General features: G+C 39.6%; 1 long non-coding RNA gene across 1 annotated transcript in view; it reads left to right on the top strand.

The window, feature by feature from the left end:
* Positions 1-282: 282 nt before the first annotated feature.
* The window catches only part of LOC138167237 (uncharacterized), a 24,104-nt gene continuing 8,033 nt past the window's right edge, over positions 283-16,353 (top strand). Inside the window, exons 1-2 of the long non-coding RNA XR_011169835.1 lie at positions 283-660; positions 8,076-8,168. This is a non-coding gene — a long non-coding RNA (uncharacterized lncRNA). The remainder of the gene's footprint in view (positions 661-8,075; positions 8,169-16,353) is intronic.

Genomic DNA, 16,353 nt, shown 5'->3' with positions numbered 1-16,353 from the left:
CATCCCAGGAGAAGAATAACAGTCTAGCTACAAAACTAGACACTAGCAACTGCTTCAGATTTGTTAAGGACATTTTAGAGCTGTGATAACTTTCTTTGGGGTTCAGTCGGACAGGCACAGTTCATCTAGTGGTAAAGAACACTCTTAGATACTGTGAGAGGCTTTGAAAGAATTCACTTTTCTTTATGAAGGAATAGGCACAGTCAGCATAATACATGACAGCCTGCTGTGACTTTCAAAAATATGATTTCCTTAGTATTATAAGTGTTTTTAATGGGTGTGTTTGCTGTACATATTTAAAATGAGATGGAATATGTAGATGAAACAGAGATATCATGGTGCACGTCTGGGGAACCTGAGGCCTTTTTTGACTGAATCCAAAAGACCATACTTGGGGACCAGGTTCCCCACCCCTGTTTGGTTAAAAGACCAGATCAGGCATCTAGAAGACCTAGATTTAAATCCTGCCACTGATACACTAGTTGGTGAGCATGGAAACATTGTATTATCTCTCCAGTGCATGAAGTGACTCTCAAAGACTATATATTACAAATGATTTGCCTATTTGCAGTAGAAGAAGATTTTCCTACAGAATTCCTAGGATTCCCTACACCAAGGATTCCCTATGGCATGAGATTGCAATTCTGCATTCCCAAAAAGGTATGTAAAACTATTCTGTAGGTTTTAAACAGAAATATTGTAATATAATATATGAAATGATAATACATGAAATTATAGTATAGTATTATATAAAATTATAATATGATATATTGTCATCAGCCCTAGGAGAAAACTAAAAACTTGTTTGGGTTATGGAGTTCCTAAACAATGAACTTGGTTTACTGAGAAATGAAATCTCTTATGTATACAAAGTCATGGTGAACTTTTATTGCTTATTGCAACTCCATACAAATAAAAGAAATTGTATCAAGCCCTAAGCTGTGATTGGTGAGACTTGCCATTTGAGGTAAAAGCCATTGGGACCACAACTAGTTTTATGTTGAGTTTGAATTTAGATATAGTTGTCTGCATTAAATCAGTATCTGAGAGAAATGCCACAATCTGCTCAGAGGGAATCCTGCTACAGGTGAAGATTTGCTTTTGGGAAAAGCTGAGAGGGCAATTTTAGCCTCAATCTCAAATGGGACCCTACTGGCTCAGTTTCCCCATTGTCTTCCTTTGAAAAAGAATGTTTTCCACCTGGCTGTGAGATGGGAATTAAAATGACTCTTGAATTCAGAGCTAAGGATGTTTTATCCTGTCATATCTGGTGTGTCCCTGCTTTTTCCTTTTATGACAAATTTCTCTAATTAGAGCAAGTAGTCAGTAAAATATAGTAAAGTACAATGCAGGTATGTGAATTTTTGCTGTTACATGGGCTTGTCATCTGCCTGCCTGCATAGTCAAGTGAAAGGTTAAATCCCTGGAATAGAACATTTTTTCTAAATGATATGGGAACAATTAGACAAAGGGAAAAGAAGCTTGTGAAAGGTACAAACACAAGTTAATCATAATCCCATATACTAAGGCTGGGATAAAATGATATTCCTTTCTACAACCTAAATAGTTTAGCAAAAAGGTACTTGGCCCAGTCATATTTGTGTCTCTCAGACTACAGGCCAATTCACCTACAGTTGGCAGCAGACACTGGATACCAATCTATACTCACCCATCATTCCCTGAATGTGATCTATGCTTGGTTTCAGTCAACTTCTTCCTCGGGACCCACTAAGACAAGGACAACTCTACACCCCTTTTTATCCTGAAGAAAGTATGGAAGCTGAGACTTTTGTCCCTTCTCCCAAATGAGTTTGGGTCCCAACTCTTTGAGGGGGGAATGATGGAATTCTAATGCCCCAATATTCCCCCTCAGATGATTCCTTCACTAAACAAAAAAAAAAAAAAGGAGGAGTAAGAGCAGTTGGGCTGGTGCATCTTCCCAGATGGGAGAATTTTGTTCCAGAAGTGGTGGGGAAGGAGTAGGTCAAGCATCTCCATCCAATCTCTCATTTGAGAGCTAGATATATAGGCCACCTCCACCCATCCTCCCAGTAATTAGAGAAAAGTTACAAGCTAAGGCTACTAATTCTTCCTTAATTAAGTCCCTACAGGGATTGCAAGAAACACAAGGGAGGGCCATGAAATCCATTTGAGATGCCTTGCCTGTACCTACATCAGATCCTGTATCCTTACTACACCCACTGCAGTCAAAGTGAACTCTATCCCTTCCTGGCTCCACCATTAGCTGCCCTTGATGAATGGAAGGTAGACTCAGGACCAGATTTTCTTAAGATTTTCCTGTGTTTCCTCATAATGTTCTCCATGTCACACCCCCATGCTCCTAAGGGTAAAAATACCTGGATTATTAGAAAGGGGGACCAAATACTCTGGACATTCCAGGCAGAAGAGGGCTCATGGATGAGTTTGCCCTCTGCCCTGGTTTCTTTACTGGTGCACTTCTATTGTCCCAATGTGAGATGCTTTTTACTTTCCACTCTGTATCAATGGCCTAACGGAAGGTCTAGGGAGGAACCTGGATCAGAGGAGAGGGAGATCATCTTATAGTAAGACCCCTTCCCCTGAAGATTGTGAGGGGAACACTTCCCAATCTGACCTTGGCCTTGACCATTGGCTCTGCATAAATGCCCACCACCCCCCACCCATTATGTTCGTCTAGCCCTTCTAGGCATCCAGTTCTGAGGCGTGTGACTGGAATCAACCAAGTTTAACTCTGGGAGATATCCAGGGCTCTGGTACTTGTCTGGTACAAGTTGGCCTCTGTGCTGAACCTGGAGGCCACACAGTGGGAAAGGGAAAATGCTGAAAATTGGTACCAGAGTCTGCTTTAAGCATCCCCATGGTTAACCACACTTATTTCTGCCTTAGCTGGACCATTAATGCTTCTTGGACTGGCCCTCACTATAAGCCCTTGTTTGTTTTCCCACCTCTGAATCCCATATTCAGCCCCTGCATGAGTTGCTTTCTGTACGATGTCACCAATTGTGAGTCAAGGGTTTGACTCTCAACAAAAACAAGTGGGGATTGTTGTAACCACCATTTTGTGAACCTCCTCTATCTCTCCCATCTTGGGTAAATTTGCCTAGGAGACCTGCCCAAACCTGCCACCTGGAACCCAAAGCTCCCCCCTTTCCTGGTTACTTGGGGACTTTCCAGTTTGGCAACAAACGAGTTGTTAGACAACAAAATGATTGCTACTTTTTGGCTTCTGTATTTTCCCTGCTTGCTCATAATAACTGTCAAGTTGTGGTTTCCCCTTGGTAACAGTTATGTTGTGGCTTTTGTCTATATAAGCCCTGAAAATATACATCTCAAGGCTGCTTGATTTGGGTTGTGTTCACCCCTGGCAGTCATCAGGTCATTCATTAAACTCCACTTAAAATGATTAATGGCCTCACATGCTGATTTCTTGGTACAACAATATAAACACATAACATAATATTTAAACATATATTATAAACATTATCATTACTAGTAACATTCATCGTAATACATTTGGCAATTCTTTTTAAAAATAAATTCTAGGGGCAGCCAGGTAGCACAGCGAGTAAGAGCACCAGCTCCAGTGTCAGGATGACCTGGAGATCAAATCTGGGCTCAGACACTTAGCATCCACCCAGAAACACTTGGCCATGTAACCTTGAGCAAGTTACTTAACCCAAATTGCTTAGGGGTGGCCAGGTGGCTCAGCGAGTAAGAGCACTGCCCCCAGTGTCAGGATGACCTGGGGATTGAATCCGGGCTCAGATACTTAGCGCCACACCCAGAAATAACTGGCTGTGTAACCTTGAGCAAGTTACTTAACCCCAATTGCTTTAAAAAAATAAAATAAATTCTAAATGTCATAAAACAGTGCAACCAATTGCTAAAAAGTTATGCATTTTGCAATGTATTTGACCACAATAAAAAAGGCCATCTATAGGCCTCCCATGCCCTGGGATGGCAGCACTAATGTGAATCAAGCCTGCAGTGGTATAAACAGAGTAAATAGTATGAATTGAAATGAACCATAGAGGAGTAAAATGATATGTTCTTTCCAATAATAATGGTAGTATTGATTTGATTATGATTCCAAAGCTAGAAGGGGGTGAGGGTGACATTAGAAGTCATGGAAATAGTGGACATGGCAATAAGATAGTTGGGGCAGAATTTGAAGCAAGGCTGGGGAGTTATAGTGAGTGATGTAACACACTCACCAGTTGAGATCACAGAAGTCACAAGGCAAGAGTTCCAGAACTGAAAGGGTTAAGGTTCCCCAGGCATGGTCCTTGGAGGTAGCCAGAAGGTCAAGTCCAACAGGGTGGATAGCATGCAGCTGGACAGGGTAGAATGGGTGGAGTTGACCAGATAGTTAGGAGGTTATAGATTAGCCCCCTAGGTAAGCCTACATCTCTAAGGTACATTAGATCCATTCTTCAGAGGAACCTTGGGTGTTAGAGCTGGAAGGATCCTTTGGCTTTAATTTTCACCCATCCCTTTCATTTTAGGGAGGAAACTGGGGCTCAGAGAAGAAAAAATAAAAGGCATCCAAAGGCCTAAGGGAGAAGAGACAGAGATCAGCTTTCATTTCCACAGAAATTTCCCTGAAGCTATACTTTCAGGTGATCAAAAGAACAAAACATTTTGTACTGACTGCACTGAGTCCTGTGAACTTCTGAAAGCAGAGCCACTGAAGTACATAAAGCATTGTTTGGATTAGATGTTCCTCTCCACTCTTGCTAAACCTATAAGGCAGGTGGAAGGCTCAGCCTCATGAGCAAAGTGGATAGGGCACAGCTGGTTCTCCTTGAGTTTGTTAAGTGAATTAGCTCAGGCACAGAGGGCTCAATGACATTAATGTTGATGGGGGCTTCTGGCGTCACTGAATCTTTGATCTGTCACTTGGAATTTTCTCATACTTGTTTGTTTACCAGCAAATTCACATTTGTGATAATACCTCTAGCAAATAATTAGTCCTCATTTAAAGGACATTGCGAGTTTACTCGTCACTTGAGTATGAAAATGAACAACATATTTCTGCCATAGAAAGTTTCTTAATATCTAAAAATTTATGGCTTTTGGATTCCCTCAAGGAAACAAGTACTGGCAAATGCATTAATAAGACAGCAAGCAAGATTCAAGCTCTCCAATTTTGTTTTATTTTTGCCAAGTTTACAAACATGTTGCTTGCAGTATCTGTTTTCATGAAAAGCTAATATGAAGATCACTCTGGAATATTATGGACTTTTTCTTATGAATTATAGTCATGGAATTCTAGGCCTGTGCTCATCTAGGATCTAATGATCCTGAAACAGGAAAGCAAGGAGTCTGAAGAAAAAGGCCTCAAATTAACTATAAAGGACATGTAAATGAAGATAGTATCTGCATCCAGAGAAAGAAATCACAAATAAAAATACGTATAGAATAATTTTACATACACACACACACATACTTATTTGTGTCTAATGGTAGCCATTTCTAGGGTGAGAAGAGGGAAGAAAAAAAAGGAAAAAAAGACATGTATATGTTAATTTCATCACATATTTGAAAATAACAGCAAATTGTACATAGTAGATTTGCAATTTCATGTACAATCATCTTTTTTATTGCTATATTATAGAAATGCTTGTTTTATTCCACAATTTAAATTCCATAATTCCATAAATTAAATGTTTTTTAAAGAACTGGAAAAAAAAGCCATAGGTCTAGTTTCCAAATAAGCAGACTTCCATGTACTGCTGAGAGACCTACAAAGGAAAGTTACTATTATCTATTGATGGTTTGTTTCACACAATCACAAAATCTGAGAGTTGGAAGGGACTTCAACAATCATGTAATCCAAGTCATATACCAAAGGAATCTCCACTATTATACATCCAACATGTTATTGGATCTAGTCTCTGATTAAAGGCCTCAAAGGAAGGTAACCCACCAACTTTCAAAGCAATATATTCCACTTTGGAATTATGAAAAAAACTGTGAGAAAAACTGTAATTGTGAGAAAAAGATTCCCCCCCCCCAACATGAAGCATAAAGTTGCCTCATTCCATCTGTTGTTCCTAGTTGTACCCTCTTGTGATAAAACAGAATAAATCTACTCCCTCTGGTAAATGACAGCTTTTCAAATACTTGAAGAGAGACATCATTTCCCTCTTGAATCATCTCTTCTCCAGACCAAACATCCTCAGTTCCTTCAACTGATTCTCATATGGCATGAAGTGCCCCTTCACCATCTTGGTTCCCCTATTCTGAACACTATCTTATCAATGGTATCCATAAACTATGATGCCTGGAATTAACATAATATTTCATGTAAAGTTTGAAAACTATACAGTACAATGGGACTCTTCTCTTCCTTTTCTTGGGAGCTATGCCCCTTTTCATGCATCCCAAGACACATGAGCTTTTTTTTTTTTACTTCCACATTCCATTGCTGACTCATATTGACTTTTTTAGTCAACAGATCTTTTAAAAAAACAACTATCATTTAACCATGCTTCCCCAACCTTCTACTTGTGAAACTTATTTTGGTACCCAAATGTAGAGAAAGAGGAGAAGAAGGAGAAAGAGGAGGAAGAGGAGGAGGAGGAGGAGGAGGAGGAGAAGGAGGAGGAGGAAGAGAAGGAAGAGAAGGAGAAGGCAGAAGAACAAAAACAAGATCATTATACTTATCCCTATTGAATTGCATCTTAAAAGATTCAGTCCAGTACTCTAGCCTGTCAATGTCTTTTTCAATCTTGACATCTAGTATTTTAGCTATTATTCCCAGCTTGATGTCACTTACTAATTTGGTAGGCATCTCATTTATGCCCTTAAGTCATTGGCAAAAAAAGAAACAAAAAAAAAAACATTACATAGCACACAGCCAATTAGAGATCAATGGGGTACTCCATTGCAGATTCCTGCCTGCTATGATGACTTTGATGCATTAACATGTATTTGCATCTAGCCATGCAAGCAACTCTAGTATTGTCTCCTAACCTATGTCCTCTCCATCTTCTCTAAAAGAATAGTATAAGATACTTTATCAAAAGCTTTGCCAAAATCTATATTCCTATACTATATTCTATGTACTACTATATACTATGCTATATTCCCATAACCTACTATTTTAATAATCCTGTCAAAAAAGGAACTGGGGCTAGATTGAAATGCCTCATCTTGATAAAGCCATCCTGGTTCTTTTTATTCATTGTTTCCCTTAATCTTTACCATCCATCTCTTTAGTTATCTATTCTAGAATATTCCCCGGAATCAAAGTCAAACTCAGTGGCACATAGTTTGGAGATTCTGTTCTCCTCTCTTGTTAAAGAGCTGGAACATTCTCCCTTCACCAATCTTGTGGTACTTCCTTGTGGTACTTAATGTTCCATTAAATTTCAAAAATCATTGAGAGTGGCTCAGCAATCATATTAGTTAATCCTTTCAGGTCCCAACCATGGAATTCATCTGGATCAAGCAGTCTGGATTCATCCAGGTTAACTCGCTGCTTTGTTATTGTCTCCTTCCTCCTCTTGGGTACCAATTTTGTTAGTTATATAGTTTTGGGGAGAAAAGCCTAGATAACACATCTTGCACTGTGATACATGTTTAGATATGCTTATGCCCATGAAAAGAAAGCTCATCCTCCAAAAATCCCAGCATAGCTATTTAAAACAAGAAATCCTCCAGTGATTAGTACTACCACCTCCCTAAAACCACCTTCTGGTGCTTTGTACACATTTGGTATTTAATTACTAGACTACATGTTATATGCCCCTCTATGTGATTTAAGGGTAGAAATGTTTTGCTTTTGATTTTGTGTCCACAACACCTAGCCCAGTGCCTTGTACAAAGCAAGCATTTGAAAAATGGTTTGAAAACTGAATTGAATTGAACTGATGCTGATTTTATTTTGATGCAATCCCATTGGCAAAGCATCTGTTTGTGGGATAATAGTTTGTATGACGTGTCAAATGAATAAGTAATTATAGTATTATCTCTAAGGGAATAAAAACAGATCCCCTAATATTTTTCCCCTTGTTTGTTTAGTGCTAGATGGAATGGGAAGAACTGATCAAGGCTATTTTTCTTGACAGGAATACAAAAGGAATGTTTCAAACAAGTTGTTGACCACTGAAGGCATAAGGTATCTGTGACATAACAACCAAGCAAAACATTGACCAGTCCTGGTAAGTAGGGAAAGTAAAATCCACTAGAAATTGATGACAAGTGAAGGAATTAAAGTAAGGAAAATAATATATAAATCCACAACAAAGTAAATGGAAACAATAATAATAAAACAATAAAAATTCGAGGATGCTGCAAATGCTTTCTTAAAGGGTGACCTGAATGTGGAAAAAAAAGTTCTCCTTGATATTCCTCAGAAAGAGTATATAAGAACTAAAATGCTGACAAACATGAATGGAATATGTTGATGTTTTATACTCAAAATATAAAGTCAATATGATTTAGACTCCACAGGATCCTTCAAACCCCTATTATAGCAAACCAGTCTGAGAAGGACACCACGAACATGAACAGATAGATGTAAAATGTCCATAATGAAATATAATAAGCAATATGCAAGCAGTTGTTGAAATACTTCCATATAATAGGGTAGAAAGTCAATAGGATCCAAGTAGTGGCACATTTAGGTAGAACAGTCTCTCTCTCTCTCTCTCTCTCTCTGTCTCTCTCTCTCTGTCTCTCTGTCTGTCTCTGTCTCTCTCTTTCTCTTTCTCTCTCTCTCTCTCTGTATCTCTCTCTCTGTCTCTCTCTGTCTGTCTCTGTCTCTCTATATCTCTCTCTCTTTCTCTTTCTCTCTCTCATACACACACACACACACACACACACACACACACAAACACACACACACCCCACCCCCACCCCCACTACCAATAACAACAACAACAGCAACAACAACAAATCTCATTTAAGCACTGCTTCGTAATTTCTATGTGGAAGATGATGAATCTAACATACAATACACATCCTAATCCAGCAGTTCTTAGTTTGACTAATTCTTAGAAATATTCACCAAAGTCTTAAAATTTATACTATAATGCCAAGGTTTTTGTTTTAATTAAAATGATTAAATGCTGCCAACTCCAGGCTATCATTTTCTAACTTCTCCAAACCACAAAAGACTGGAAGGAAATGATGTTTATTGAGTTAAGGTATTTTTTAGTGGAAGAAATGACAAGCAATAAAGATAACAATAAACCTTGAATGCCCTGGAAGTAATTGCAATCATCAGCATGTAGATATGAACAAACTAAACTAAGAAATTATCTGCAATCAGAAGCTGATAATTCAGTTCTTCACCTAATTTTACTTGTGCCAAGATATTTGCCCTGTCTTGTGTCTTATCCTTTCGCTATCCATGTGATCTCAGAATTTTAGAGTGGAGAGGGACCAAAAAGATGGCCTAGTCCAACTCACAATTGATCATGAATTAGCTCCTAAAAGCATTTCTCCTACTTTTTATATTCAGTGTGCATTGCTCCCCCCATTAGATTTTAAGCTCCCTGAGGGCAAAGACTATCTCTTTTCCTGTTTGTATCCCCAGCATTTTACACAGTATCTGGCACATTGGAGGTGTTTAATAAATGTTTATTGACTGGCTTAAAAAGTTGTCAAGAGTCACTTAAGTAGGGATTAGAGGCAGCAACCCAGCTGAGCTCTTCTAACATTCACCTCCAAACAACTTTAAAATAATGCCTCAAATCAAATTTTGGAGTGGTTGAGCAAACAAAAGATCAGAGTAAGACATTTTTCCAGACTTGGATTCCTTAGGAGGTTGGCAGGAGAGGTCTGTGGCACCAGTGTAGGGCCAGCCTGGAGCTCAAGCACCAGAGATCACACTATCGTCAGGCCTTTGAGGTGGCAGCAGCAGTGGCAGCAGTGGCAACAGCTTCCAGAGCTCTCATCTAGGAGACAGTAACAAGGTACGATGACTGGTCGTAAAGAGATTACAGAGGACTCCTTCGTGGGAATGGGATTCAATTGGCACCAATTAGCCACTTTATTACCCTTACTCAGTTCTGGGTTGCAGTTCCAGGGTGGAAAGAAAAGTGCTTGTAGTTGGTTACAAGGGAGCAGGGGCACTGCTCACAATTGCAAGCATAGAGAAACATTAGCATTTGTGACTGCAAGAGACTACAAGTCCTGTTCACAATTTTAGGGCCAGAGAAAAACTACTAGTACTTGTGACTATAAAGAAGCAAGGGCCCTTTCTGGGTAAAAAAAAAAAAAAAGAGTCAAGACCAGGAAAGTGGTAATCATACCTCTCCTAGGATAACACCACCTTGGAAACACCCAGAATTTGTGGAACTCCAAAACTAGCTCTGAAAACAGAAGCATAAAAAAAAAGCATAAATTTTGGAACAGTACTTCCTCATCCCCAAGTGAGCTGAGCTCAATTTTAACATGAAATTCAAAGTTAAAAAATATACTGGGGAAAATGAGCAAAACAGCAACAAAAAAGAACTTGACCTTAATACTAAGATGGTAGGGAAGACCAAGATACAAGTCAGTAGAAAACAGCAATGTGAAAAACAGCTACAATCAAAGCCTCAAAGAAATTGGACACAAGTTCAACAAGAATTTTTGAAAGCATTAAAGAAAGAGATGAGTGGTAGAGGAAAAACTGGAGAAAGAAATGAAAGTGATACAAGAAAATTATGAAGAGAAGTAACAGCTTAGCAAAAGAGACACAAAAATTACTGAATAAAATCATATCTTAAAAAGCAGAATTGGCCAGATGGAAAAAGAGATACTAAAGATCATTGATGAAAATAATTCCTTAAAAATTAGAATTCAGCTCCTGGAAGCTAATGTCTGCCACCACTTACCATGTAAAATAAAGTTAAAGAATAAAAAAAAAAAACAGAAGAAAATACCAGATATCTCATTGGAAAAACAAATGACCTGTAAAACAGATCAATGAGAGATAATGTAAGAATTATTGGACTACCTGAAAGCCATGATCAAAAAAAGAGCTTACACATCATATTCCAGGAAATTATCAAGGAAAACTGCCTCCAATATCTTAGATCCAGGGGGTAAAACAGAAATTTAAAGAATCCACCAATCATAGCCTGGCAGGATAAGGTACTGAGCACTGTTTATGCTTTCTTAATTGAAAGGACTCGACATCATCTTCTGGTCTTCTCACTTCAGAGCCTTCTAAGATAGGCCTGAAATGGGGCAGCCAGGTAGCACAGCGAGTAAGAGCACCGGCTCCAGTGTTGAGAAGACCTGGAGATCGAATCCCGGGCTCAGACACTTAGCACCCACCCAGAAACACCTGGCTGTGTAACCTTGAGCAAGTTACTTAACCCCAATTGCTTAGGGGAGGCCAGGTGGCTCAGCAAGTAAGAGCACCGGCTCCAGTGTTGGGATGATCTGGATCAAATCCGGGCTCAGATACTCAGCACCACATCCATAAATAACTGGCCGTGTAACCTTGAGCAAGTTACTTAACCCCAATTGCTTTAAAAAAAAAATAGGCCTGAATCAGCCCTGATCCAGTCTACCTGTACCTGTCTTTCCCCTCCACACCCTAGGGCCTTCTTCAGGGATCTGGAGTCTGTTCCTAAACCAAACCCACCTTAAACTTTGAGTTTCTGCTTCTTGATCTGATTCCTCAGAACCTTCTAGCACCTCTTCTGCTCCTACTCATTGTGAGTCAAGCCTGTTAAACCTCAAAAGACATAAATTCACCAACTGTTCCAAGACTGGACCTTGAACAGTCTACATACATTCCTCCCTCAACAGGTCTCCTTCCAGTCACTGACACTCTGCATGGAATCCTTCCTCAATGATTAGTATAATTCCATCCCATTATACTCTTCCTGTGATTCTGAGCCCTTTGTTGTAGAAGTATAAACCCCATTCCCCACTTCCCACTCTTTACTTCCACCCCTCTTTACAACCTCTCGCTCCTACTTCTACCATGCTCTCTAGAATGTTTGCTTCATAATTAATAAGCTTGCTTTTATCCTAAACTTTTCTCCTTTTCCAATCCTTCCATATTCTGACATTCATGAAGACTGGAACCCTTCTTGATGACACCAAATCCTTAGCTACCCTTTCCAGCACTGGCTACACTTTCTCTTCTACCCTTAAACTCATTCAGCATCATGAGGGAGTCAAAAACACTCTTTGCTTCCCATTGTCATTTCCAGATTCACCTTCCACCATAATTCAGTAACTTTGTCTTTTATGAGTTTCATTCAATCCAAATTTATCATATAATTACTACTATAGTGACTGTTCTCTACTTACCCCAAGGGCATTATTCTTCCTTCTTCACTGAATTCAGTGTCTGGTTCACACTCTTTCTCTCCACATCAACTGTCTGCTTCATACCAAAGGACATCATCTTACATATTGATACTCCCTCAACTACCCTAACATACCAGTTCCTCAATCTACTCATTTCTCATGAATTTCACATTTCCCTCCACTCCACCTCAGATATACACAGTTTACATACCCTCACATACATACATATTCATGATCTCTGAAATGCCTTTATCTGATCATAACCTTTTATCATATAATAACTTTTTATCATCCATCTTTCTTTGTGTCTTATGACTGACCGTACGCCCTGGTCTTTATTCTTACTATGACCTCCAATCCTTCTGCTCCTAACTCAAATTCACTTTGCATATTCATTCTGATGCTGTCTTGTTTCTATTTTCACAACTTCTCCCCTCTATATCTCATTCTTCCACTCACAGATAAATCTCTAATGCAGGTCATCATGACCTCACATCTAGATTATCTTTATATCTCTTCTTTGAAACCAACTTTGACTATTAAAATTTTATTGCACTGAGTTTTGTTTTGTTGTTCTTTCCATGGTTGTGGTCATACTTAATCTCAACTTTCAATTAACTGGCAGATTTTACTGATTCTATTTCTGGAATACCTCTCGTATCAACTTATGAACATCAAAGTCAGTCCTCAATCTTAGGTCTTCTAGCAAAATCACCATTGTTCAGTCATTCAGGCAGAACTCTTGGAATCACTCACATCCTTCCTCTTCCTGAGAATTCATATCTAAGCAGAAGCCAAGTCCTGTTACTTGTGTGTTCCTGATAGCTGCCATATCCATTCCCTCCTTCTTTCCACTTCCACTGCCACGAGTCCTCATTCAGGTTTTCATCCCTTCTTACTGGGACTGTTTTAATAGCTTTCATATTGATTTCACTACTTCCAGTCCCATCCCTGTCCAATTATCTGTCACCCAAGTGACATCTCCCATTCATTTAGTAATTGTTTTTTCATTTTCACTGTAGTTCTTTGTGTACTTCTTTCATCTTTCTACTAAAGTATAAACTCATTTAAGATCAAGGACAATATAATTTTTCTCTTTGGTATCCCCAGAACCTCATGCAGAATGATGCATACAGTAGGTGCTCAGTAGGTATTTGATTAATTGAATTGAGGGGGAATGTAAAGAGAAGAAGGTACCTTTCTAAGCCTAAGGCTCCCACACCTTGAGTCCTCATTTTAGGTAAAAGATTCAGAAGGGCTAAGATATGCAAGACCTTCAACAAACCACACAAATTATTATCCAAAAATCTAATGCTTGATCAAACATACACTAAAATAGGCCTCAGCTATAGACAACTGAAAAGGTATTGCCCACATCTCTCTCTTTATAACATCTCTCCTCTGACACAGCTACCACCCTGGTGTAAGCCCTCATCACTTTTGTGAAAATCACATCATTTGTGAAAAGACTATTGAAATAGCTTAATGGTTCATCTCCCTACTTCAAGTGACTACCCACTCCAATCTGTCTTCCACTCAGTTGTCAATTTCATTTTCTTATGACGCAGTCCTGGCCATGTCACCCTGCCCCCTCCATTTAATTACCTCCAGGATCAAAAAAAAAAAATCATTTGTTTGGCTTTTAAAATCTTTCATAACCGTCCTACCTTTTCAGCCTTCTAACATTTTACTCCCCCTAGGACTCTGAGATCAGGGACAATGGCTTCCTTGCTCTTTCTCAAAAAAAGCCCTTCATCTCCCAACTCCAGACATTTCCACTGGCTGTCCACCCTTCCTAGATTTCCCTTTCTCTGCCTCCTAGCCTCCCTGGCTTCCTTTGAGTCTTACCTAAAGTTACCTGTAAGAAGCTTTTCCCGGTCCTCCTTAATCCTAGTGCCTCCCCTCTATGACAACCCTCAATTTGGCTAATATATATGGTGTTTGTTTACAATTGTTTGTATGTTGTCACCTTCTCTGAGCTCCTTCTGAGCCGGGACTGGCTATTTGTTTGGGTTTTTTGTTTTTCTTCCTTCATATCCCCAGTGCTTAGTTTATTGGCTGGCATATATTAGTCGCTTAATAAATGCTAGTTGAGTGAATGACTGTAGTGTTTAATAGTAAAATAATAATAATAAAATAGCCACCACATACCACCACACTCCTGATGGTGGGGAAAGATATTTTGTTCTCTCCCACAGGCTAGGTCATGTGGTATGCATACCGTGTTTCCCCGATAATAAGACACTGTCTTATTATTTTTTTTTTTTTGGGACAGAAAAACACCAGAGGGCTTATTTTCAGGGGAGGGCTTATTTTAATGAACATTGACAGCAATTTTAATAAACAGGTAAATGTGAACAAAAAAATGTACCTTTATTCAATAATGATCATGTCATCTTCTTCAACAACATCGTCATAAGTGTCCATACCCTGAATTCCGTCCTGGATGTCTTGTGCCTCCATTTCCTTCAGAAGAAGTGGACCCAATCTGTCATGTCCAGCAATATAGCTCTCTTTAAATGAATATGTCTTGTCCAGGTAACCTGCTCGTAGTGCCTTGGCGACACAGCTGTCAGTAATTTTATCCCATGACTTCACCCAAGTCACGACTTCTTGCAGACAGGGCTTCACAAAGTTTCCACGCTGATTTCTTTCCATTCTATTTTCAATGTAGTCATTGACTTCCATGCACAAATGGTCCTTGAATGGCTTGTTTATTGCAATATCAAGGGTCTGGAGATAGGCAGTCATTCCTGCAGGAATCATTACTTGATCTATTCTTCTCTCTGCAAGGAAGTTCTTCATTTCTTTAGCGCGGTGAGTGCTGGCTGAATCCCAGACTATCAGACCTCTTTGGTTACCTCGCATAACAAGTGGCAGCATTAAATCAACCCACTTTCTTATAACGGCTTGTGTACACCAGGTTTTTTTCGGTTTCAAGAACGTAAATGCCAGATACACGTTCAATCTTATCTTTCTTGCCCTTACTGATGATTAGAGGTGTGGATTTCTTTCCATCCAAACGAATTGCCAAAACACAGGTGACCCGTGCACTTTCATAGCCAGTGGTGGGAATGTAGGTTGACGTTGCACCCCTGTGATGAATTGTTGTTTGAGATCCTTGTCCCATAAACACTGCAGTTTCATCCATACCGTAGCAATCATATTGCAGGTTTGGTACTTGGAAATGTCGATCCTATCATTAAAGGACTTGAATGCAAGTGCACATTTAATAACTTCAGCATCTTCCAGCTTAAACAGTGTTGTTGATCTTCTTAGGGACAGTTCATACCGTTGAAGGAAAGCATCCAACCAGTGTTGTGATGCTTTGAATCCTTCTGAGACCATTTCAAATTCTGGTGCCATTGAAAGGGCAAATGCTTGAATATCAGCCCTGCGCACAACCAAGGCCTTTGCTCTCCTGTCAGCAATCCATTCACCAATGAGGATCTCCAAGTCAGGATATAAGGGCTGCCGACCTGATCCAGACCTGCGCTTTTTCCCTTTTCCCTCATCCACCTGTTGATTGAGGTTATTACGGTATAATCTGCTCTCCATTTTCTGACTATTCAAAGATCCAAAAGTTTTTCTTTACAGAAAACTGCAAGATTCTTGCCATGTGACTCCTCTACAATTGCTTTCTTATACTCAACAGTATAGCTCTTGCTTTTTGTACTCACGTCTGGGGGTCAAAACAGACAGAATAATAAAATTATGACCATCAGTCCTTCTTTTCACTCCATCATGCCCCCTGAGTTCTTTTTTCCTCCATCATGACCTTTTTATCCTCCATCATGCCCCCTCACTCCCGCTTACATACCAGGTTTTTATGTTGTCCTGCCTCAGCTCTCCTCCGCGGCACTGCTCTCAATGGCGTCAGCAAGCAAATCACTGGGGAAAAACAGGATGACGCGCTCACTGCTGCAGCTCTGATTGGATGCAGCTTGGAGCGCGGCGTGAGTTTCACCCGGGGGGGAGGGGGGACGGTGCATACAGAGGGTACCGTAATGTAGCGTGTAGCACAGGGGATCACCTTCACTACAGTAGCAATCTCAATAGGGCTTATTTTCGGGGGAGGGCTTATTT

This window comes from Petaurus breviceps, unplaced genomic scaffold (genome assembly GCF_028583685.1).
Source record: "Petaurus breviceps papuanus isolate PSGF00001 unplaced genomic scaffold, PetGlider_PUasm1.0 229, whole genome shotgun sequence".
In the NCBI taxonomy this organism is placed as follows: Eukaryota; Metazoa; Chordata; class Mammalia; order Diprotodontia; family Petauridae; genus Petaurus; species Petaurus breviceps.
This window is presented reverse-complemented; position numbering and strand designations above follow the sequence as displayed.